The sequence below is a fragment of the Stenella coeruleoalba genome (genome assembly GCF_951394435.1).
Source record: "Stenella coeruleoalba genome assembly, chromosome: 19".
Taxonomy (NCBI): domain Eukaryota; kingdom Metazoa; phylum Chordata; class Mammalia; order Artiodactyla; family Delphinidae; genus Stenella; species Stenella coeruleoalba.
Genome location: NC_137165.1, coordinates 47,828,793 through 47,853,580, shown reverse-complemented (window position 1 = coordinate 47,853,580; position 24,788 = coordinate 47,828,793). Strand labels below are relative to the sequence as shown.

The 24,788-nt window shown below is 43.4% G+C and overlaps 1 protein-coding gene and 1 pseudogene across 5 annotated transcripts in view; both read left to right on the top strand.

The window, feature by feature from the left end:
- Positions 1–24,788, top strand: part of PITPNC1 (phosphatidylinositol transfer protein cytoplasmic 1) — a 256,232-nt gene that overhangs the window by 46,411 nt on the left and 185,033 nt on the right. Inside the window, exon 1 of one of the 4 annotated variants that reach the window (XM_079904443.1) lies at positions 6,199–6,352. The exons of the other annotated variants lie outside the window; for them this stretch is intronic. The gene's annotated coding sequence lies outside the window, so the exon portion shown is untranslated. Of the gene's footprint in view, positions 1–6,198; positions 6,353–24,788 lie in introns of those variants that run through there. 4 annotated transcript variants of the gene reach the window in all.
- On the top strand, positions 5,465–6,356 carry LOC307177371 (RNA-binding protein 4B-like; annotated as a pseudogene). Its single transcript has 2 exons — positions 5,465–5,473; positions 5,797–6,356. The product of its transcript is annotated as an RNA-binding protein 4B-like (transcript).

Below are 24,788 nucleotides of genomic sequence, written 5' to 3'. Positions count from 1 at the left end.
AACCTAGGTGTGGAACAGATGGGGGGCCAGGCCCTTGATGCTTTAGAGGCAGCCTTTTAGGTGTGTGGGGGGGCTGGGGGAATCTTAGTTTGTGTTCCTTTGAAGGTCTGCACTCAATTGTGACAGGGGGCTGAGGACAGTAGTAATATTGATTCAGTGCCCTTCAACTGTCTCTCAGAGCATTTTCCTTGTTTACTGATTTCTCCTTTAACAGCAAAAGCAATCGTCGCTGGACATTTAAAGAACTGACTCCTCTACCAACCACCAGGCTTTAGTGGAGGAGAAATGAGGACTCAGTTTTCCATGCTGAGCCCTACACTAAGATGACCTGGCAACTGTGTATTTTATCCCACTGGGTTTAATCCTTATTATGAATAACAGAGCGAAGCTTTGTTATTCACAGGAGTTGCATTTCTGCTGCTGGGAGAATTAGCTGCAATCTTATTCGCAAGGTGCCTTCTGATGCAATGAGGCCTTTTGAAGTGTGCATAAATAGAGGCTATTGTTTAGGCATTCGGAGGTAAGGCTTAGATTGCTCCAGAAGTTCCAGTCTGACTCTAGGTATCTTTGTTTGGCTGATTCTTTTTTTTTTCTCCCTGGGGCCACAAGTAGTAGTTTTCTCCATATGGCTTTAGCGACTTGCCTCTTCATCACCTCCTGAAACTAGGGCACAACCAACACTTTTTCTGTAGGTTTTTCTGCTTAGAGGGGGAGGAAATTGTTCTGGGTCCAAAAAACAGAATGGAGAAAAAAATGTGCAAGTTTAACTAGGATATCACACAGAAATGGAGCCTTTGGTAAAGAAATAATTTTGTTTCTGATTAAGTTTTTTTTTTTAAGCTAGGAGAAATAGAAGCATAGTAAAGAGTGAGCCTATTAATTTATTGCCACCTGGAATCTCTTAGGAGACTTTAGGATCTCTGAAGGAGAGAACTGATCATTTGTTTAAGTCTTCGAAGCTCGCACACCCCAGTTCCCCAGCACAATAAGCCTTTCTGGGCCTTTGGAGCAGCGGATGTGAAACTTCGTCTTCAAAACCGCAGAGAGAAGTCTCCTTTCTTTGAAGGTGTTTATTTTCTGAAGTTTTTACCTGGGATCCCAGCTAACACACATGGCTGTTTTTTGGTTTTTTAATTTTTTTCTTGCAATGAGAAATTTTAAGATCTACTCTCTCAGCAGCTTTCAAACGTACAATCGAGTATTGTTACCCACGGTCTCCACACCAATACATCACATCCCCAGGACTTCTCTCACCACACTGCTTTTCTGGAAAGGCTTATTGAAAATGATTTGTGGGTTTAATCTGGGTGTTTTCTTTTGATCACCTCGGTCTGCATGTGTCCCTAATTGTATGGCTGTCTGAGGTTCTTCCACCCAGAGTGAAGTGATTTTCTCATCTGGAACCAGATGCTTCCAGAATCGGGGCAGCTTCCTCGACTTGCGGGAGGGGGTACCAGGCTTCTCCAGGACCCAGGAAGCTGCCCTTTGTAGGTGCTTCACACTTGCTTTATTCACGACTCCGTCTTCATAATGTTACCTCCGTTTCTCCCCTCCACTGGATCTGTTTAGAGCCACCGGGCCATTCTCTCCTCTTTTGTGACTCTGTGAATCTAAGACTAGAATCTAGTCCTTCCCAAGGGATAAGATCTTCTGCTGCAAAGTCCTTTCTCACCATCCACAGACAAAATCACCATTAGGCCATGTTTACTGAACTGCAAAGGTGGGTGCCTCATCTCCTTCAAGCATTAACACTTTTATCTCTTTGCTCTTCCCCCTGCCACCTGTGCGTTGTCACCCAAGCGATTAAAACCATTTGGTTGTAATTCTTCGATTTGCACTGACCTTCTAAGGGGTGTCCATGTTGACACAGCAAAGTCCCTTCTCTTGCCTTTTCTCCTCCGCCATGTTTGAGCTTGGCTTAAAGGCTTGGTATTTGGAAGAAGTTAAAAGTGATCCAGTGACTTGCTTTGGACGATGCTGATACACACATCTTTGGAAGCCTTAGACTGGGGAGTGTCAACTTAATTTGGATTCTGTCAGCTTGTTGCATTCTCATCACCCGTTTTGAGGGCTTGCTGAGAACCTGAGATTATTTGTTAAACTGCCATTGGAATAAACACAACACTTTTCTTGAAAGGGAAAAGGACTTTTTAAAGAAAGTAATAAGCATACCTCTATATTTTCTTGACAGATATCAAAGAAAAAAAAATCTTCCTGTTTTTACCTTGACAAGACATCTAACATCGCTGGGAGGTTTTGCTTGCATGAGAACTTCAACATTATAATCTAGAAATCTCAAGCTCAACAACTTTCTCTGTCTGGGGATGGGGAAAAGGGATGATAAAATAGTTCTCTATATAGCTGGTTACCAAAATAGTCAAATATGAAAGCTATTTCATCTCCTTTTAAAAGGTTAGTCTTTTGATATATGAATCACAATTGATGCTAAAAGGAAAGTGTTAGAAACATAAACTTTTTTTTCTCTGCTAGTTCAGGTTTTGAATGTTTTAATTACTTAACTTTATTTTTCTGGCAGTGAGGTTAGTACTGGTAGCCAGTGATTACCAACAATTAAAAAAACAAGTCATCTAAGACAACACTTACACACCCAGAAAACCCAACTAAAATCACACTTCGTTTTTTGCTTTTATGGTTTCCAAGTAAATTCTGAATCAGTTTCATGATTCTTGTGGTATTTTTCCAAATTAATGACTTTGGACATTTGGACGCTGAGCTGTGTGAATGCTGAATGTGTTTTCTTCCCTTTGCTATCAATTAGGTATTTAAGAATGCATCTTATGAAGAAATAGCCACCTAAAAATACGCCAAAGGCCACAGTCCTGTATCCTTCCTCAGACGGAATACTGCAAGGGAGACTTAAAAAAATTGCGGTTATATGTGTCATAAAATTTACATTTTAAACTTTTTTAAGTGTACAGTTCAGTGGCATTAAGTACATTCATAATGCTGTGCAACCATCACCACTATGCATCTCCAGCACTTTTTCGTCAACCCAAACAGAAACTCATTAAACACTAACTCCTTGTGCCCCTTTTAAACAGATTGTTATATACATTAAACACTAACCCATTAAACACTAACTCCTTGTTAAACCCATTAAACACTAACTCCTTGTGCCCCCTTTCCCCAGCCCCTGGCAGCCACCATTCTATTGTACTTTCTGTTTCTATGAATTTGACTATTCAAGGTACCTCATATAAGAGGCATCATGTGTCTGGATTATTTCACTGAGCATAATGCTTTGTAGGTTCATCCATGTGGTAGCATCTGTCAGAATCTCCTTCCTTTACAAGGCTGGATAATATTCCATTGTATGTAGGTACCACATTCTGTTTATCCACTCATCTGTCAGTCAATGCACAGGAGACTTTTAAATTTAATTTTTGCTCTCATCACACACATACACAAAAAGGTAACCACGAGAAGAAATATGTTAATTAGCTTGACTGTAGTAATCATTTCATTGTGTATATGTATCTGAAATCATCATCTCAAATGCCTTAAGTACATATAATTTTTATTTAAAAAATAGAATAGTATAAAAATTTTACTTTTTTTTTTTTTTTTTTTTTTTTTTTGCGGTATGCGGGCCTCTCACTGTTGTGGCCTCTCCCGTTGCGGAGCACAGGCTCCGAACACTCACGCTCAGTGGCCATGGCTCACAGGCTCAGCCGCTCCGCGGCATGTGGGATCCTCCCGGACCGGGACACGAACCCGTATCCCCTGCATCGGCAGGCAGACTCTCAACCACTGTGCCACCAGGGAAGCCCAAATTTTACTTTTAATATGTGCCATTTGGCATCTTTCCCCCTAATTTCCTGGCATTCTTTCACTTGGGGGTCATTTTTTGAGCCTTACATGCTGACAGGTGTTGAGAACACAGAAATGAATGAGCTCTACCCTGCATGCAGGGAATTTCTTTTCTGGTTGGGTAGACAGACCAGGAAATAGGGTCCAAGGCTTGGTGGTGGCCATCCAAGCAGAAAGCAGAGGGGAAGGTGGGTGACTCACTGTTGGAGAAGGGCTACATCCATTGTGGCTGGGAGTGTGGGGGCCTGATGAATGAAGGCCTCTAGGTCATGTTCTAAGTTCTCCTACTCAAAGGCTAGAAATAGAGGTCAGCAGAATTAAAGGTCATGTATAGAAGGAGAATCTGATATACTGCAGTACTCCACCTGTAGGCATGATTTCTTGTAAATTATATTCACGTTTTACCGTCAAAGACACTTCTCTCCCCTAAAATAATAGAGCACAACTTTAACTCATTTGGCCCCTATATAGACAGGAGGTTGTGTGGGATGACAAACTTTCAAGCAGTATTACCATACACTGTGCAACACCTTAAATTTTCAAAATCTGATCCGTGCATTCTATTCCCATTTGTACATACAAAGAATATAATTAACTTGTCCATGGTGGAAGAATATAGAATCTGGATCTTCTGGTATTTAGCCTACTGTTCTTTTGTCTATATTTCCTAGTACCCTGTATATAACAATCTGTGAAATTTTTTGTCCTCTCCATGTGTCAGCCATATGGGGGCTTTGGGAAGGTCCAAGAAGGTAGATCTCCAGGGTGCCAATTTGCACAGTATATTATTGACAAGATGGTAGAACTGATGTGCATTTGGATGGTTGTGGATGAGCTGAGGGCAATAGATGGACTCTGACCCATGTACCCTTAACTTGAAAGAGCAGACTAGTACCCACATTCACAATATGAGAGTTTCAAAGGCAGCGAAAGCATGCGCCTTGCTTTCTAGATAGCAGATTCTATATAGTCTCAGTTGCCTCTGTTATGTTCTGCATTCTGCTCTCCCATCTATGTATTTGTCCCCAGTTTGATCATCATCTTTGGCATGTTTGTTTTGTAATCTGTATCTCTTTATATAATCTATTGGAGGTCTGCTAGGAACAAACTGACAAGAAAAGCAACATGGCGCCCGCGAACCTGCGGCAGCGCGCAGTGGCGCGTGCGTGAGCTGACGCGCGAGCAGTGCCCGGTCGCGCCGCCGGCGCTCGGGCGCCCGCCGCCATTTTGTAGGGTTCTCTGAGACGCCAGAGCCGCCTCCGCCGCCGCCGCCGCCGCAAAGCGGCGGCTCTTGTCAGGACGGTGACGCCATTCATCGGACACCTGCCCCAGGAGGGCACAGAGCAGGCGATCCGCTGACTCCTTGAGCAGTGTGGGAAGGTGCGGGAATGTGACATCATTAAGAACTACAGCTTTGGGAATTCCCTGGCGCTCCAGTGGTTAGGACTCCTTGCTTTCACCAGGGAGGGCTCTGGTTTGATCCCTGGTCGGGGCACTAAGGTCCCGCAAGCTGCACCGAAAAACAAACAACAACAACAGAAGCCACAAAACTACGGCTTTGTGCACATAGAGGACCAACCAGGTGGCGGCCGAGGATGCCATCCACTACAAGTCGCACAGGGTGAACATCACCATGGAAGCCGCAAGGATAAGAGCAGAGCTTCAGGGACTTCCCTGTTGGCGTAGTGGTTAAGAATCCGCCTGCCCATGCAGGGGACACGGGTTCAAGCCCTGGTCCACATGCTGCGGAGCAACTAAGCCTATAAGCCTGTGCGCCACAACTATTGAAGCCCGTGTGCCTGGAGCCCGTGCTTTGCAACAAGAGAAGCCACCGCAATAAGAAGCCTGCGCACCACAAAGAAGAGTAACCCCCTCTCAGTGCAACTAGAGACGCAACTAGAGAAAGCCTGCGCGCAGCAATGAAGACCCAATGCAGCCATAAATAAATAAATTTATTTAAAAAAGAAAAAGAGCAAAGCTTCAGCCAAGTTGCACATAGGCAACATCAGTCCTACTTGTACCAACCAGGAGCTTTGGGCCAGGTTGGAGGAGCATGGTTCAGTCATCGAATGTGACATTATGAAAGATTATGCCTTCGTACACGTGGAGCGGGCAGAGGATGCAGTAGGGCTGTCAGGGGCCTTGACAGCACAGAGTTTCAAGGCACACGAACATACGTGCAGTTGTCCACCAGCCAGCTTCGGACTGCCCCTGGGATGGGAGACCAGAGTGGCAGCTGTCAGTGTGGGAAGGAGGGGCACTGGTCAGAAGAGTGCCCCGTGGATTGTACGGGTAGTGTGGCGGACTTTACCGAGCACCGTAACAAACGGTGTGGAGCTGCGTGCACACCTGACACCGTTGGCTACGGGGAATCCGTGTGTAACAAGGATGCATAGGGCGCACTCCACCACCAGCCTTACCGAGTCCGCTCTTAGGAGGCAGTGGCAGCAGCAGCTTCCGTGTCCAACTACCTGCAACTATTACTTGTCCCATCTGCTTCAAGACCACAGCACAGCCCCAGGTGAGGATTATGCTAGTAGCTTCTCTTTCCTGTACAGTGGAATCCCTCCTACCTTGCTTTCCTTAGGAGTTGACCCCTCTCCCTGTCTACCTGCAACATCTCCTTTCCCTTTATTTTTATTTATTTTCAAATTTAATTTTCTTTAAAAATTTTTTTCAATTGGCTGCACCTCGTGGCATGCGGGATCTTAGTTCCCTGACCAGGGGATGAACCTTCTTCCCCCCACCCCCAAAGCGCTGCTGGGTCATGACCACTGGACCACCAGGGAATTCCCCTCCTTTTCCTTTAAAATGACCATATGTAGTGACAGGCAACCTTCTACTCTTCTCTGTTAACTCTGGACTTTGACACTGAAGCTAATCTTCTGAAATTGCTAGGACCATTGGGATTTTGTTTGTTGTTGTTTTGTTTTGTCTTTTTATGGCTGATCGTGGTACAACATTAACTGAAATTTAGCCTTGCTTTACTCCACTTCTCTCACTTGTTTTTTAATAAAATATTTTGGCAAATAAACGTTTCTAACGCTTAAAAAAAAAAAGAACAGCAACTGAAGGAAAAGCACTTTCTTAATGTCGTTGCGTGGATGACTGGGTAGACTCTGTAATTAGCCTTTTTTTTTTTTTTTTTTGGCTGCACGCTTGCAGGTATCTTAGTTCCCTGACCAGGGATCAAACCCAGGCCCCCAGCAGCGGAAGCGAGGAGTCCTAACCACTGGACTGCCAGGGAGTTCCCTATAATGAGCCTTTTTGATCTTGAGCCCTAAGTTCTTGCTGTTTATGTGAGTCCATAGCAATCTTAACAGTTCAGTGGTTTCAGTGACTATTTCTTTGCTAAGAATTCCCCAAGCCACAGCGTCAACCCCAGACTCTTTCCAGTTTTGCAACTCTTTGCTGGATATTTGTACCTGAATATCTTGACAGCACCTCACAATCAACCTAAAACAGTATTTATGTCACCACCTTCCCCCAAAACTGCTTCTGCTCCTGTCGTCCTTATTTGTTTTAGTGACACCACCATCTTAGCTGCTAAGATTAGAAACTGTCTTCTTTCCCACCACCTCATTAGAAACTAAATAGTTGGTTCTGTGTCTTTTACCTGGACACGGCCTCTTGCTTTTTTCCCCTCATCTCTAAGTCATCTTCTTTTTACACTGCCTCCAGAGTTAGCTTTCTAAAACTCAAATGTGATAGTCACTCAGCCCCCTTCAGATTCTGTAGTGACTCCCATGACCTATGAGATGAAGTACCGACTTCTTACCAACTTGTTTTCTCACTTACCCCGTCTCTAAGTGCAGCTTGCCCTTTAGTATCACCTATTTCTTTTCCCTCCCCAAATCCTACTTGAGTTTTCATGCCTTCCTGCCTCTGCCCACTGTTAAATCCCTGCCTCAGCTAAATGTCCGTTATCAGGATATTATCTCAAAATTTCCCTCTTCTAAAGGCTTCCCTACCCTTTCTTCTACCTCGAGCAGATATCTGCCCCTTCGCTCCTGTAGTTTTGTTTTAAAACAGCTTTATTGAGGTCTAATTTGCATACCATAAATTCACACGTAAGTATACTGATGAGTTTTAGTAAATCCATGTATTTGTGCAATTCAGTTTTAGTACTTTCTGTCACCCCACAAAGTTCTCTCTTGCCTGTTTGTAGACAGTCCTTGCTCTCACCCCAATCTCAGGCAACCACTGATCCGCTTCTGCATCTATAGTTTGTCTTTTCTAGAAATGTCATATAAAATCATACAAGGGCTTCCCTGGTGGCTCAGTGGTTGAGAGTCCGCCTGCCGATGCAGGGGACACAGGTTCGTGCCCCGGTCCGGGAGGATCCCACATGCCACAGAGCGGCTGGGCCCGTGAGCCATGGCCGCTGAGCCTGCGCGTCCGGAGCCTGTGCTCCGCAACGGGAGAGGCCACAACAGTGAGAGGCCCGCGTAAAAAAAATAAAAAAATAAATAAATCGTGCTACTTTAAAATCATACAATATGCAGTCTTTTGAGACTGGCCTCCCTCAGCATGCAGTTTTTGAGTCCATCCATATTGTTGAGTGTATCATAGTTGGTTCTTTTTTATTGCTGAGTAGTATTCCATTGTGTGGATATACCACATTTTGTTTATCCAGTTACCAGTTGATGGACGTTTGGGTTGTTTCCAGTTTGGGGCTATTATGAAAATACTGCTATGATCATCTGTATATAAGTCTTGGTATGGATGCATGTTTCCATTCCTCTCAGGTAGATACTTAAGAGTTGAATGTCTGGGTCATATGTTTAACTTTAACAGAAACCACCAGGCTGTTTTCCAAAGTGGCTGTTGCATTTTATATTTTACGTTCTGCTTTCTCCACATCCTTGCCAATATTTGGTATTATCTGTCCTTTTGATTTTAGATATTTTACTGGGTGTGGTGGTATCTCATTGTGGTTTTAATTTACATTTTCTGTAGTCATTTAAAACTGCTTTCTATTATAGAATGTTGTATTGATATATATCTTCTGATCTGTGCGCTATGCTAGGGTTTGGTAAGTGGATGAATGAACAATCCCATACTTAGGATGAGTGGCCAAATTCTCAGTTATTTTTGGAACAGAAAACACTGATAAGTTAACTTCAGAAATGATATAAAAGTCAAGTCTCTTTCCCTGAACAAATTTTTGCCAGAGTTTCTAAGAAGCAATAACCTTGACTGAACTAAGTTTTACTTTCTTTTTTTTGCTCACCCCTTGGTGGGAGGTAATAGATAAAAAATATAGACATAGCAGGAGAAGGAGAAAAAAAACAGTCTCTAAACGACTAAGAGCTTGTGGAATAGCTTGGGAGAGAGAACCATTTGGGTTCTTGGTTACTCCATGGTTCCAGGTGTGGGGACTCCATTAATACTGTGACCTCTGCTTCTCCCCACTTGCTTTTCTCTGTCAATTCAAACAGGAGTCTGCAGACATTTTCAGTAAAGGGTCACATAGTAAATATTTTAGGCTTTTTGGGCCAATACACAACATCAAGGACATTATGTAGGTGCTTATATAATGAGAGACTAAACAAATTTCCACAAATTTTATTGATGAAATTCAAAACAGAATAATAATAATAAAAGGGTACAATTTTCTATTATACAGGTCTACTAATAAAAAGAATGGAATTCTTTTTTTTTTTAAATTAATTTATTTGTTTTCATTTTTGGCTGCGTTGGGTCTTTGTTGCTGTGCGTGGGCTTTCTCTAGTCACGGCGAGCGGGGGCTACTCTTTGTTGCGGTGTGCGGGCTTCTCATTGCGGTGGCTTCTCTTGTTGCGGAGCACGGGCTGTAGGCACGCGGGCTCTAGAGCGCAGGCTCAGTAGTTGTGGTGCACGGGCTTAGTTGCTCCGTGTCATGTGGCATCTTCCTGGGCTAGGGATTGAACCCATGTCCCTTGCGTTGACAGGTGGATTCTTAACCACTGTGCCATCAGGGAAGCCCAAGAATGGAATTCTTTTGAGGAGGATAATACTTTGGTTAATTGGAGTTCAGAATTAGTGTTTCCTATCATCATGGTAGAAACAGGGCCTCATTCTCCAATGACGCTTCACTGAAACATTGTGGTCTTCCATTCTGAGAATTCACCAGACTGTGCTGGCTGCATTTGCCCTTATAGTGGTGGAGAACTTTTCACATGGAGGAAGCAGCTTAAGAGGATGAGGTCTGGGGTAAGACTCCTTGGGTGTGAATTTCAGCAAAGACTCAGTAACTAGGAGATCTTTGACTACTTACCTGACCAATCTAGGAGCTTCTGTTCCTTCATCTGTAAAATGGGTCATAGTACCTACTTCACAGGGTTGTTGTAAAGATTAAATACAAAGATTAGATTAGAATGGCAGTTTATAAATACTATTCTTCTTTTGATTTTTTTTTTCAACGATTTAAAAATGTAAAACCATTCCTAACTCACAGGCAGGGTGGCAGGCTGGATTTGGCCTGCGGGATATAATTTGTGGACCCCTGCATTAGAGTATAAACTGGAATTATTGCCACTTACTTTAGAAGTAATGATTGCTTTTCCCCCCTAATTGCAGAGCACCATATGCTCACTGCAGAAAACTTGGAAAACAGAGAAAAGCACAATAAAAAAAAGTCATTCAGAATCTTTACCATCCAGAAGTGCTTCACTGGAGGTCCCTTGTCTTTGTATATATATATATACACATATTTTTTAAAATTAAAACAAACTCATACTATGCATACTGCTTTGTATCTTTTTTCACTTACTAATATATACTTGTCACTAATAATCTTCTATAACCTTAACCTGAATTTTAATGACTGCATACTGTTCTGTTATACAGATGCATTACAGTTTACTAAAACAGTTCCCAACAACATTAAAGTTGTTTTGAACTTTTCACCATTTGACATAACTCAGGTGTAAACGAATACACAAATGTTTGTACACATTTCTGATTACTTCCTTGGGATAAATTACAAGAATTCAGTCCCTGGGTTAAAGAGTATCTACAGTTTTTTAAAAAGATTTTTTGATGTGGACCTTTTTTGTAGTCTTTATTGAATTTGTTACAATATTGCTTCTGTTTTATGTTTCGGTTTTTGGCCCAGAGGCATGTGGGATCTTAGCTCCTTGATCAGGGATCGAACCTGCACCCCCTGCATAGGAAGACGAAGTCTTAACCACTGGACTGCCAGGGAAGTCCCAAGAGTATCTATATCTTTTAAGTTTTGGTGTATCTTGCAAAATTGTTCCCTAGGGAAGGTGTATAGTTCTATACCCTCCCAAGTGATGTATAAGAACATTGTCATTTACTGTGGTCTTATATTTTTACTTGGTTATTGGGCTTATGGATTTAAACAGTGAAAACATTTTTATTTTTGAAACAATTCAAATAGATTAAAATGTACAGACAGTAATGAAACTCGCACCCACGTACATACCAGAAAGATTACGCAAGTGTTAACATTTTGCTGTACTTGCTTGTGTTATTTTAAGAAAAACATGTTACAGATTAAAAACTAAGTCTGTCGGGGCTTCCCTGGTGGCGCAGTGGTTTAGAGTCTGCCTGCCGATGCAGGGGACACGGGTTCGTGCCCCAGTCTGGCAGGATCCCGCATGCCGCGGAGCGGCTAGGCCCGTGAGCCATGGCCGCTGGGCCTGCGCGTCCGGAGCCTGTGCTCCGCAATGGGGGAGGCCACGACAGTGAGAGGCCCGCGTACCGCAAAAAAAAAAAAAAAAAGTCTGTCATTATCATCCCATTCTACAGATGAGAATGGGAATCTCATATCATTGATGAGAGCAATCAATCTGCAAAAGGTTAAGAAATTGTGTAAGTAGTAAGAACAGGTAAGTGGTTTTACTTACTGGTAAAGTAAGTAAGAGGTTCTTATTTACAAGAACCTCTTGTAAATAGCATATGGCTAAATTTTAAAAAAAAATCCAGTCTGAGTGTTTTTTTTTTTTCAGTCTGAGTTTTTTAACCAGCTATTTTAATCTGTTTGCATTTATAGTAACAGTTGATATTTTAAATTATTTCTCTTATTTCATGTTTTCTATTTTCCATACTTTTCCTTTGCTTTCTTTTTCTCATTTCCTGTCTCTTACTGAATTGAGTTTTATTGGTTCCTCCCTTTTTTCCTCTACTGGCTTTATTATCCTTAAATGTGTGTTCTTAGAAAGCAGTCTAAAATTAACTCCAGTCATTCCCCCCTACCAGTTTCTTTTCTTTTCATTTAACTTAAATTTCTCCTTGTTTTTGGTATTTTATAGCCTTTGATATTCTGCCATTTAACTATAGCATGTGTAGATTTGTTTTGGTTTATTCTGCTCAGAACTTGCTGTTATTCTCTACATGGGAGATTTATGGTTTTTACAATTCTGGAAAATCCTTAACTATTATCTTTAAAAATATTGCTCCCCTTCATGTCAGCAGCCATGAAAATGTGCCTCTCAGATCTCCTGCTGTGGGAAGCCTAGTTGACTGACCCCAGATGCCATGTCTCAGGATTCACTCAAAAGCCACACTTCCCCTGGGCTGTTACTGGTTGCTGGCTTAGTAAGATGTGGCTACTAGTGCTAGCCCATCCTGTAGGATATAGGACTCTTCTAATGGGGAGTCCTTGAGCCATGACTTTCTGGTCTGAGGTTTCTCCTTGCCCACTCCTTCTCTTCCCAACATCCTTTCTTGGCATCTGCTTATTGGAGGACCCAAACTAACACAGTCTCTCTATTTGCATCATCTGGATCTTGCATTAAATGCGTCGGAATAGTCTCATTGTACTCCCTATTCCAGGAGCTATTCTTTCATGCCCCTTTTATCTCTGTGATGCCCCTTGGTAATTTCTTCAAATCTGTCTTCCATTTTACTTAATTCTCTCTTTACTTGTGTCTAATCTATTTAACGTATCTGTTGACTTTTTAATTTCAGTGATTATAATATTTATTTCTAGAAGTTCTATTTGGCTTATTTTCATACCTGGCTGTTTTTGGTATTTTTTCCCTCAGGGTTTTATTTCCTACTTTTATGTCTTTCATAGTTTTAAGCATATTTATTTCTTATTCTCTTTTTCAAATTTTAATTTTATTATCCCAAGTTCCTGGAATTCTTTTTTTTTTAATTAATTTATTTTTTTGCTGCTCTGGGTCTTCATTGCTGCATGGGGGCTTTCTCTAGTTGTGGAGAGCGGGGGCTACTCTTTGTTGAGGTGCATGGGCTTCTCATTGCAGTGGCTTCTCTTGTGGAGCATGGGCTCTAGGCACACAGGATTCAGTAGTTGCAGCATGTGGGCTCAGTAGTTGTGGCTCATGGACTCTAGAGCACGGGCTCAGTAGTTGTGGTACACAGGCTTAGTTGCTCCGTGGCATGTGGGATCTTCCCGGACCAAGGATTGAACCTGTGTCCCCTGCATTGGCAGGTGGATTCTTAACCACTGGACTACCAGGAAAGTACCCAAGTTCCTGGAATTCTAACAATCTTGTTTGTTGTGTTTGCTGTTTTCTTCTCATGATATGTTGTAATTTTAAATTTTCTTATAAGCTGATCTTGAGTGGGGATTACTTTTTCTGTGACCTGATAACAGGCCCCCTCCAGAACAATTTGCATTGCTTCTTCTAGAGATCTCAGGAGTATCACTGGCTTGGGGCCAGTGTTTCTGCTAATTTCTTAGGTTGGAACTTCCTGGATTACTCTGCTCAAGGCTCAGATCTGGATATCCATATTTCAGAGGAGAGGTTTCTTTTTTTCACTCAAAATTGTCCTCTTGGACCCCTTTTGGACCCCTTTTCTAGGGTATGAGTTCTCCCCCGCCCCCAGTCTTCACTGAGGAAGCCCCTCTTTGAGGATCCTGCCTCTCCTCAAGTGTTTTAGTTCCAACTCTGTGCCTCATGGCAGCCCATGGTTCCACCTCCTTTGTCCACTTGGGTTTTAAAATGCAAGTCTGTAAGTTACAAAAGCAGTCTCAGAATCCACGTGCTTTCACTCAGTTTTTCCCTTTCTTTTTCAGGTCATATTTTACCCAGCATTCTTAAGTATTTGTAGTAGGAGGGTTTTTTCCACATTGTCTTAATCTGCCACCCTCTTGCTGCACCTGAAGTCCCATTTACCATATTCAGTTCTGTGCTGCAAGGCTTCTCAGGGTACCAGTTTCTAAGCAGTATCATTAGTGAAACCCATAAACTCACCCATTGTTAGAAAAGCCAAGTGCTTGAGATCCTGTTGAGACTGTAGATATATAGTATGTCCTAAGGGATCTGGAAAAAAAGCTACCTTTGTTTTCCAACCCATGGTCACTTCATTGGTAAATCCAGGAAGTGCCGTAAGATTTTACAGATGGAACTGATGCTTAGAAAACAATGAAATTGAATCATCATCATCATCATCATCATTTCTTTTACGATACGGCCTAGGAACAGAGCTCTTCTGTTTACCTCCCTTCTTTCTCCCAGCTTTCCCACCATCCTTCTCAATTTGTCCTTTGTCAACAGGGCAGAAAAGAAGGGCTGAAGTGATGTATGGGTATAATCCACTGTGCACTGCTAAAAAGATAAACTTAAATGAAGTGATTTATTACCTGGTGACAGGTATTCTGCCCCCAGAATTGTCTGTCAAAGTGAATGCTCATTGATTTTCCATACTTTCTCTGTCAGCCTCTGGATAGCCATTGTTCATTACACGTGGATAAGATGCCAGCGTATTCTCGCAGCCTCCGCACCGTGCTGCAGGGGTTAGCCTTTATTTCTGTTCTAGGGCTCAGAACTCTTTGATTCTCTTGCTTTAAACTGTGTATATGAGAAGAGCAAATGCCACTGGTTTCTCAAATTACTCAAGTTAGAAGTAAAACATATTCTGTATTCCCATTTTGAAAAAGCTTCTAGAATCTTCCTACATGAGTCAAATAGATAATAGGTCCCAATACAACAGCACAGGATAATATATAGCTGTCAGGGCAGTGCCTGAGTCAGTCTGGTCTGTCTTAGAATAAAGATACTCCATATCCTTTGGGAACTAATGAAATAGGTAATTTTCTTTCACTTAAGGGGACCACATGCATACCATATAGGACATGTCTTTCCTGTTTTGCTCCAAACCCATCCCATTGTGTTGGAGAGTGACAAGCAAAATCTTTTCAGCAACCACAGTGCAGCCTTGGGAGTCGGGATCAGTGTTGTGGAGTCTCAGCAATGACCAGGTGTTGAGGTGGTCTTAAAAATCTGAGAATTTTGACCTGGCATGAACCTTAGACCATTTAATCCAGTGTTTTAACTGTAGATGAGGAATCTGAAGCTTCAAAGTATGTTATAACTTGCTCATCATCACAGAATCAGTCACACAGCCAGCACTCAACCTGGTCTTTGGACTTCCTGCCCATCACTGTTCCCTGGGGAACTTCTCTTCCACTTCTCACCTGGGTAGCAGTTCCATTTGCTTTCACAATGTACTGCTTGAATTTAAAGATGACTGTTGTCAACGGCTCGCATCATTGAAGTTCATGTGTTTGGTCCTTTGATAAGGAGAGTTCTGCTGATTCTGAGTTGGGAGGAGGGAGCTTAGCTACAATTTTGATTTTTCCTTTTTTTCTATCGTGTGCTTAAGTATGGTGACCTGGACAAGAACACCACAAAGCAGGCACTTTCCAAATACACGTTGCACTGGAAAAAAGACTGCTTTTATGCAGTTGGGGTGGAGCCAGGGAAATTATTTACATGATGTAATGGTATTTTCTAAATGGCATATTTCAAGGAAAAAGACTAGTTGGATCACTAAATAATTATAGGCAAATACATAGATTGTATTTATATATACACACGTATATATAGTAATATACTAATCGTATATAGCATTTGTATTTTTTAAAACCATAAGCATCCTGTAGTAATTTGGACTTGTAAATGCCTTTGCATAGCAAGTAACAGTTTATAATAGCTAAGGAGAGATGAACACTGATAGTATTTTTCTTTTTGTATCTCTGATTGGCAGGTAGGGGGAATTGAAAGCTTGATTTGGGTTACTTTTTTGTTTATTTATTTATCTATCTATTTATTTATTTATTTATGGCTGCGTTGGGTCTTCATTGCTGCAGGCGGGCTTTCTCTAGTAGCGGCGAGCGGGGGCTACTCTTCGTTGTGGTGCTCGGGCTTCTCATCGCAGTGGCTTCTCTTGTTGCAGAGCACGGGCTCTAGGCGTGTGGGCTTCAGTAGTTGTGGCTTGTGGGCTCCAGAGAGCAGGCTCAGTAGTTGTGGCGCACGGGCTCAGCTGCTCTGTGGCATGTGGGATCTTCCCGGACCAGGGATCGAACCCGTGTCCCCCGCACCGGCACGCAGATTCCCAACCACTGCGCCACCAGGGAAGCCCAGTTTTGATTTTTTTCAATACTTAGTTACAATACTGATGAATCACTTTCTTAATTGAATATGTGGCATGTATTTCCACAGTATGCATTTGTGGCAGCATCAGCTTTCCCTGAGCCCTTACTAATAGTTCTTACAAGTTAGGCAGGATGTTGCCTTCATGGTGTAATGATTTGGTACTTCACATAGTGCTCTGGAGGCTGGAGGAAGCAAATTCAGCCCCCAGAAGTCCTTAACTTAGAGTCGAGAAGCATCACTGATACCAGGAGAAGCTACCTGAATGTGTATTTGGTGGTAAAAGTAAAAAGATATTTTATGTGTCCAGACAAGCAGAGGAAAAAAATATATAGACCTGCATTATATTCATTTTCTTCCCTGTGTTCCCTAGTGGCCTGATTATTCATCTGGCTGAGATGTAAGATCTTTTGAGCTTGTAACATAATAGTTATTCATAAAGGCGTTTAGGCTGATGGCTTTCTCAGAACGTCCTGCTGTTCAGGATGGACTTCATCTATATTTCAATGAATTTCTAAACGGGAGAAACAGAACATTTTCCCTTTGATTAATTCATTGGTTTTTTTAGTCCTTAAGGACCCATATGCTGGTGAACTCCAAAAGGAAGTCAGTAAAGGAAAAATGGTAAATTGGAACTGAAACCGTGAACTGGCCCCATAAAAATCTTTGAACACTGTCCTAAATTCAACATCTGAAATATAATGGGCCAGGCAAAGATCTATGAAAGCTAATTTTAAAAGCTAACGTAAAATTGCACCAAAGAAGGACATTGTTATGAGTTGTATAAAGTTCTTAGGCTGTTTCAGACCACTCTTTTACAACTCTCTGGCTTTTAACCTACTTTGCCCAAGAATCAAGTACTTTAGCAAATTATAACTAGTTAGGTCATAGACACATGCTTTGCGTTCTTGGGCTATTCACTGGGAGTATGCCCTCTGGAACTATGATTTTAAGATTTTACATTATTGGATGTATACCTGTCTTAGAGTGGTCCCCAGAGATCAACCCTAAGATGAGAAATGGGGGAGGTGATCCTAGGAAGCCCAAAGAGGAGCACAGGGCAGTGAGAAAGGGGAAGGAGGGAAGGCAGTAGAGTGTAAAGGAGAGAGTTTCCTACTGATCCGGTATAGAGGAAAAGGCCTTGAAAAACACCAAGGAAGATCATCTGTGCCTCAATTCTAGCACCAGTGTGAAATCCCATTTTAAATACCTTGTTGAAAAAGACTTGATAGCTGACATAACTCTTTTTTTGCCTTATAAGTGATCTGTGAGATTGGATTTGCCAGTGTTGAGTTTTTCCCAACTTGAGTACACAGTGTCCAGGAACTAGCAAAATCAGCCTTTTGTAGTAGGATCTTTTTAGGACATGGCTCTGTCACCCAGGTATGAGGGGGGCACCTCCTTCTGACGTCCTTTCTCCAATCTGAGTAAGGGAGAACCAGGACATGAGCTTTCTCTCTGGTGCTTGGGGCGTCGGTGGGCTTGGGTCTGAACCTTCTCTGCCTAGTTGTCCTCAAGGGAGCACTGGAGTCCTTGAACTGGAAATTCTCTTCCCAGGATCTACCAGAAACCTCTAAAACTTCAAGGAAGCTTAATTCCCAATGTCTTGGGTCAGATTGTTTAGAAGTTGAGGGATTCTCATGGAGATGATGTATGGGCCTAGGAGGTGGAGGTGAGGAGAGTGGCAGGGCAGTGGGGGAAAGGGGAGTTTTAGCTGGGTTTCTGGGGAGCTCTGTCTCCCCTTGCCCAGGGGTCAGCCTTTTGTTTCCCTTTCCCATGTCAGCCATTGATTGGTTATGGGCCTCCCTCAGGGCAGGTATAACCTTCTAGGTGGAGATGCTCCCATAGGCCAAAGGCAATTTTACAGACTAGGGGGCCAGATGGGACCCATTAGCAGTCAACACTTACAGCAAACCTTACGTGGTATAAAGGGGTACAGGCAGGGCACTCTGGCCTTACCCAGCAGAGAATAGGGCCAGGCATTCACCTTTTCTTACTCATTCCCTTTAACACAATTCACCGCTCCTCCAAGTGTCCCTCTTCACAGCAGTCCTTTGCCCTTCCAAATTCAGTGTCCTCGGCCCCCTCCCTTGAAAAACTTACTCCTGGACACAGGAGGGGAGAATCAGATGCCCCTGCCTTCTGGCTGAGCTGGACCCCACTGGGGGTTCGCTGGCTCTGGGAGGAGTGGTGGTCCCCTGGTGTTGGTGGGAGGTAGGATGGGAGATGATGAAGGCTTTCATCCTGATCCATCTTTCAACCATTTGCTTCCAGAGTCAACCCATGGCAAATAGGTCTCAGCAGTGAATATTAATTTTCTGCCCCAAACTATTTTCCTCCTATATACAGGGCTTTTACCCTACTGTTTGCAAAATAACAAGCTGGCGTTCTTGTGCTGAGGTCCGCTTGATTCCTTCTTGAGCCTGCTTTTGTTCCCATTTTAGCTGAAAAGGGCTTTGAGGCATCCAGATTTTTTTTCCTGACCTCAGATTTCTTTCCAGATACAAGATGGGGAGAGGGAGCTGTGGACGAGTGAGAAAGGTTTCAGGTGTACCTGTTTCATATTTACTCTGACCCAGAGTGACTGGGGTATTAATTTAATGGATGTTGTCACCAAGGCTTTTGAAGTGGCCGTAGTCGGTGACTGAATGGCAGTTACACAATTTTGAATTTGGGAACCAGGTATTGTTCTTTCGCTACACCAACCTGTCGCTTTAGGCATGTTATAAGGTTTGCTTTGCCCACACCCCAACCAGATTTGCTCTACAAGTTAATGTCACTCAGGGTAAACGCTACACTATCTCTGCATCAAAGCCACCTGCCAGCCACAGCCAGGTGTGTAGTGCATTTGGATATTGTGTTAAAATATCTCCATGACCTCTAAGAATAGAACTGCCATAGGTCAGCCTGATATTCTAGAAAGCTGTCCCTGGGACCTACTCCATCCATTAGAAGTGAGTCACTAAATCCAGCCCACATTCAAGGTGGGGGGGATTAAGCTCTACCTAGTAGAGGGAGGAGCATGAAAAAAAGGTTGTTTAGGGGTGCTAAAACCACCACAGTGATTAATAAATGCTTTTGGAGAGATGCTTTGAGGCTATGCCAGAAACTTGTTTCTCCTTTAAAAACTTTCAACATTTACCAGCGGATCTCACCGGCAGCCATTATTACCATCATGTTCTGTTAATGGTTTTCCATTTCTTTCATTCCTTCTATGTTTATTTCTTGGAATTCTTCTGTGAGGTTGTTTTGTCCCTTCTGTTCCATTTATTTATTTATCCACTTATTTTTTATATCAGTATAGACTCAACAGGTATTTGTGTATTCTCTAGGTGAGAGATGTTTTTAAAAGGGGAAAACAGCCTCTCTGAACCAGGTAGAGGGAGGTGGTGAGGGAGGGTGTGGATGCTGAGGAGGAGGACGTGGTGGAGGAAGACAAGTTCCTGAGAAGGCCGGTGAGAATGAGGTCCAAAAGAGGGGGGGCCTTGGCAAAAATGAGGGACACTCTGTTCTCAAAAACAGGGACAAAGAAAGCTTGGGAAGGTTGCTTTTTTTCTCAGGAAGGAGTTCCCATTAATTATCTTTTGTCTTCTCGGTCAGGATGTTTTTTGGTGACGACAGTAGGAAATTGGCTTTTGGAATTTAAATTTTCTTGGCGGAAATTCCTGGCCTCTGGAGGAGGCTTTCTTGAACCACAGCACTATTGACATCTGGACTGGCTCATTCTTTGTTGTGAGGGGCTGTCCTGTGCACTGTAGGGTGTTTAGTGGCATCCCTGGCCTCCACTCACCGGATGCCAGTGGCATCCTCCCCTGCTCTCCCAGTGTGATCACCAGAATGTATCCTGTGCCACCAAGTTGGAGGCAGTGCCACCAAATGTCCCCTGGAGAATAAAATGGCTTTTGGCTGAGAACCAGTGATCTGAAATAGCATACACCATGCTGGCCATGCACAGAACTCCTGAGTGTTACTTTTGAAAGACTAAGACGATGGCATTTACCTGAGCTCCTGCACAGAGAACTCTGCTGCCCTGGCGTGAACATCAGTGTGGCCGCAGTTGATAAGTGGGTGGGGGGGTTCTGGGGAACAGCTGATGATGTTCTCAGCACACAAGAGGAAATGGAGCTCTGGTTCTCAGAGGGTCTTTGTTCTGGCGAGTGTTGCTGTGGTTATAGCCTTGCCTTCTGGTGGTGGGTTGTTTTGCTTTCTCTGTGGTTTCTGTGTGCGTTTGAGAATCAGCTTCAATGTGATGTCAGCTGGGGACAAGAAGCTCTTCTCACCGATGAGTTTCTGAAAGCCCATTTGTTCTAACTGCAACATGACACTAACCTAGCTTGGGTGCACGTCGGTTGCTGGTAAAGTTGTTTCCTGAGCGAGCCGGGGATGGCGGGGACTCCTAGTCCTTTACAACTCTCGTTTTATTATCCAGAGACACTTCTGCATTTTGACTTTTTTTTTTAAACCTTTTTTACCTTCAGTTAGTTTTTAACGAGACACTGCATTTCAAACATAGCAAACATGACAGAGATTGAGGAACGAGGGGGAGGCTGAAACGACCTTGCACGACCGCTGATGCCATCTATTGGTGGTTGGCAGAACTGATGCCCTTCGAAGCTGTTCATTGCACAGAAAGTTGAAAATTGGCAGCAGAGAACCTTCCTTGCACCCAGGGAGCTTGGGATTGGCAGGACAGGGGAAGAGTGGGGGGGGGGGCGGTAATGTGGGTTTGCTTCGTAGATCAGCACCAGTCATCGGTGGGTGCCGGGAATCCATATTTAAAGTAATTTTAGGAGGATTTTTCAAGGTACTGGCTAGGTTGCCATTGGGACCTAAAATCCATTGATGAGTCAGTTGTCATTTAAGAAAGAATCCCAGTGCATTGGGCTTTGGGGTGTTAACAGAACAGCCAGGAGATCTCAGCTAAAAACAGTCTCTTCCATAGAATTAACACGGAGCTGGTATTTGTGAAATTTGATTAGTCGGGGACACTATGAACTCATTCTAACCAAGGAAACTAAGACTCGATGAGTAAAATAACTATTGTATTTTATCTTCTTTCAAAGTGCTTTCAAATACTGCACACTTGTTTCTATACCAATCCATTTCGGCCAGCATATCCCCTTTTTCTGATACCAAACTGAGATTCCTAGAGATTAAGTTTCCTGGGTCCACATATCTAGTTGATAGTGAGAGCCAGAATTAGTCCAGCCAGTGGATCCTCAACCCTGGTTGCACATAAGACTCACCTGGGGTACTTAAGAAAAAGAATTAGTCCAGCCAGTGGATCCTCAACCCTGGTTGCACATAAGACTCACCTGGGGTACTTAAGAAAAAGCCCAGTGATTGGCATCACTGCCACATATACTGATTTAATTGAGCAGGGGAAGGACTGGGTCAGGGGGTTCCCTTTCAGAACTATAGTGATTCTAATGTGTTGCCTGGATTGAACTGCTACAACTCAGAGTATGGTCTATAGGCCAGCAGCAGAGCATCATTTGGAAACTTGTTAGAAATGCAGAATCTCAGGCCCCATCCCAGAACTTCTGAATCAGAATCTGCACTGTAACAAGATTCCCAGGTGAAGTTTGGAAATACTGGGTGTTGCCTCTGAGGCAAGATTTTCTGAGCTGTCCATTGGTATCTCCATTGGGCACTCCAGCTTTTTTTTTTTTACCATTCAGACAGCATTCGAGGGTTGGGTGGCCTCCACTGAGGGTTCCAGCTTCCCCCTGCCCTATGAGTTCTCCTAGACTGAGAACACAGGTGCTCCCCTCCTCCCCCTAAAAGTCTTGTTCAGTGCTCGCAGGTAGAGTGTGTTTTCACAGGCCCCAGTTTCCGGGTGCATCGTAGCATTGTCACCAAACCAAGACTCCAGTCTAGGTGCCTCCAGGCTCTGCCTGTTAAGAGTGATGGCACCCTGATCAGCCGGTGATGAAAGGGTCACCTTGTGTTCAGCCCCTAAGACTCTCACTTTACCTCTAGCTTAGAGACCGCTTGGATTGGAAAGGAAGGAGGTACTATGCCTTTTTCTTTCTCCCTAAAGAGAAAGTACTCTGGGTCAGTGTTTGTTTTTTGAATATTTGAATGAAATGAAGCCTGTGAGGGCATCTGGGAAACTTTTTGACATTACAGACAGGCTTCATCCAACCCCAGCTGGGTTTCGGTGGAGGGACCTCTTACCCAGCAAACGCATCCATTGTCTTTCTCAAAGAGATCTTTTTTAGTTCATTTCTTCAAATCCAGTGCTCTACGAGTGATCTTTTCTAAATCTGTAGCTGCATGTTGGGTAGTGCCTGAAAGAGACACAGAAGTCCCTGTTCAGCCTCTTTTTGGGAAACTGAGAGCCTTGGCTTCTTTTCCACCCGTCCTCTGCTGTTTTTAACAACAAACCCCCTTTGATGAAGGGCCAGTCTGAGCTGGGCAGAGCCAACCATTTCTCCTCACTTCCAAGCTCCCCTCCACCATCTCCTCTCCCTCTTCCAACCTTCCTCCCCGCAGGAACAAAACAATAACAAACGAAACTGGGAAAAAACAAGGGAGGTTTGTCCCCATTTCTGAAATCCTTTGAAAGGATGTTACTGAAAGAGGATTCAGAAGTGCATGGAGGGTTTCTATGTCTCTTTTTCTGGAAGCGTTGGGAGGTCTCTGTGCACCCGATCTGGAGAGACTGGAATGATCATTTCTGCACGGAAGCCACTCATTAGTGGCTACCAACAAGAAGACCTTGCCAGGTGCTTGTCATGCCTCTGAATTCAGAGGTTTTGAAAAGACCCCAAATGGGGCTTGTGGCTTTCTTCAGTCTTGTTGGGTTTCATTTTTTTCCCCTTCCTCTTCCAACCACTCTGTTCTCTGTCCAGCGTTTCTCCTCTGTTGCCCACAGCAACCCCAGCAGTTGGTACCGGAGTAGGGGGAGCTGGAGGCCAGGTTACCTCGGAGTCGAGAAATCCTTAACTGATCAAGTCACCAGAGTCATACACAGGAATAGGTTTTCCGGAAAATCTCCCGATTCAAACCACCCTCCACAGCTCCCCCCCACCTTGCCTTTCCAGAGAGGCTTGTTTCTTCTGGTCCCCGAGAAGCCAGTTACTGAGACACCCGGGCCCCACCTCTGGAGGCATCTGTTTACAAACAGTGCTGCGTAAACTCTCTAACGCGTTTCTTTTCAGCTCACACTTTCCCTCCACACAGACAGAGTCCGTAGGCTCTTTTACAGTGGAGGGTGTTACAGAATATAGTATCACTCTCCCTGTGCAGAGAGACAGACTGGGGGAAGAATCAGCCCACGGCCAGTGGTGTAGAATAGTCAGCCAGGCTGTAAGGTTTTTTCTCTTTTGCTCTTTACCACAGGAAAGCGCTTTGTCAGGAGGAAGTGCCAGTGTCGTCATGGAAATAAATGATCAGGCGGTAGCAGCCAGATGAATTGAGCCGTCCTCGATTTCGGAGACCTCTACCATTAATATATCTAAAATTCAGTGTACAAATGAGCATAGGACGACTTGATCTGGGATACCTCTTGCAATTCTTTTGCAGCTCAATTAGTAAATTTCCTTTCCCTTTGAATACCACAACACTCTCTGAAACTCAGAGAACCTAGCAGGTAGAACGTTGAAGGAGTTTTCTGAAGGAGAAAAAACAAAGCAAGTTTGGAAACATGAAATAGTGATCCTCATTTGGATCATGCCTTCTGGTATCTAAGCGTACCAGTTCCTTTAAATTCCAAGGACGGGCAGGCTCTTTGGATATTTGTCAATGACAAGTGAGTATGGGTTGAGTAAAGGCATTTTCTTCTGCAGTGTTCGTTTCTATTTCCATGGTTTGCCTCAGTCCTTTTCTTTAATTAATGCTGTTTATGCTCACTGATGAATAATTCAGAGTCATTACAAGCAACAGATGTCAGAGGATTCAAAATGACTTTCTCTGAATTATTTATTATTTCCAAAAAAGTAACAGGTTTGTTGAACAAGTAATTGGCAACACAGATGTAGATCAAGGTTTGTCAGCAGGAAACAAGGTCTACTACTGCTTTCCCTTTTGTGCATGTTACTAGCCAGGACTGCATTGTACAGGGGGAGTTTGCCTGACACTGCATAGGGAGTCAGTTACTTATTCCGGGTGCTGAGTGGGGAGCTGGACCTTGTTTGGTTTTTCCGGTTGACAAAACATAAATAGGAGTTCGTTCAAAAATATAATGAATGAAGGCAGCCTTGCAAACACCTATCAGACATAATGACTTAATGCAGGTCCCCAGAAAGAGGGAACATCTTTGTCTGCAAAGATATGCCGAGAATAGAGACCTGGGGGGAAAAAAACCTGATGGATGTGTAAAGGTTTGTATATAAAAATGTTCTCTGCAGGGTTGTTTATAACAGAATTTTTAAAAGGAAAAAATGCGGGCTTCCTTGGTGGCACAGTGGTTGAGAGTCTGCTTGCCGATGCAGGGGACATGGGTTCGTGCCCCAGTCCAGGAAGATCCCGTATGCTGTGGAGCAGCTAGGCCCGTGAGCCATGGCCGCTGAGCCTGCGCGTCCAGAGCCTGTGCTCTGCAATGGGAAAGGCCACAACAATGAGAGCCCACGTACCACAAAAAAAAAAAAAAAAAGAAAG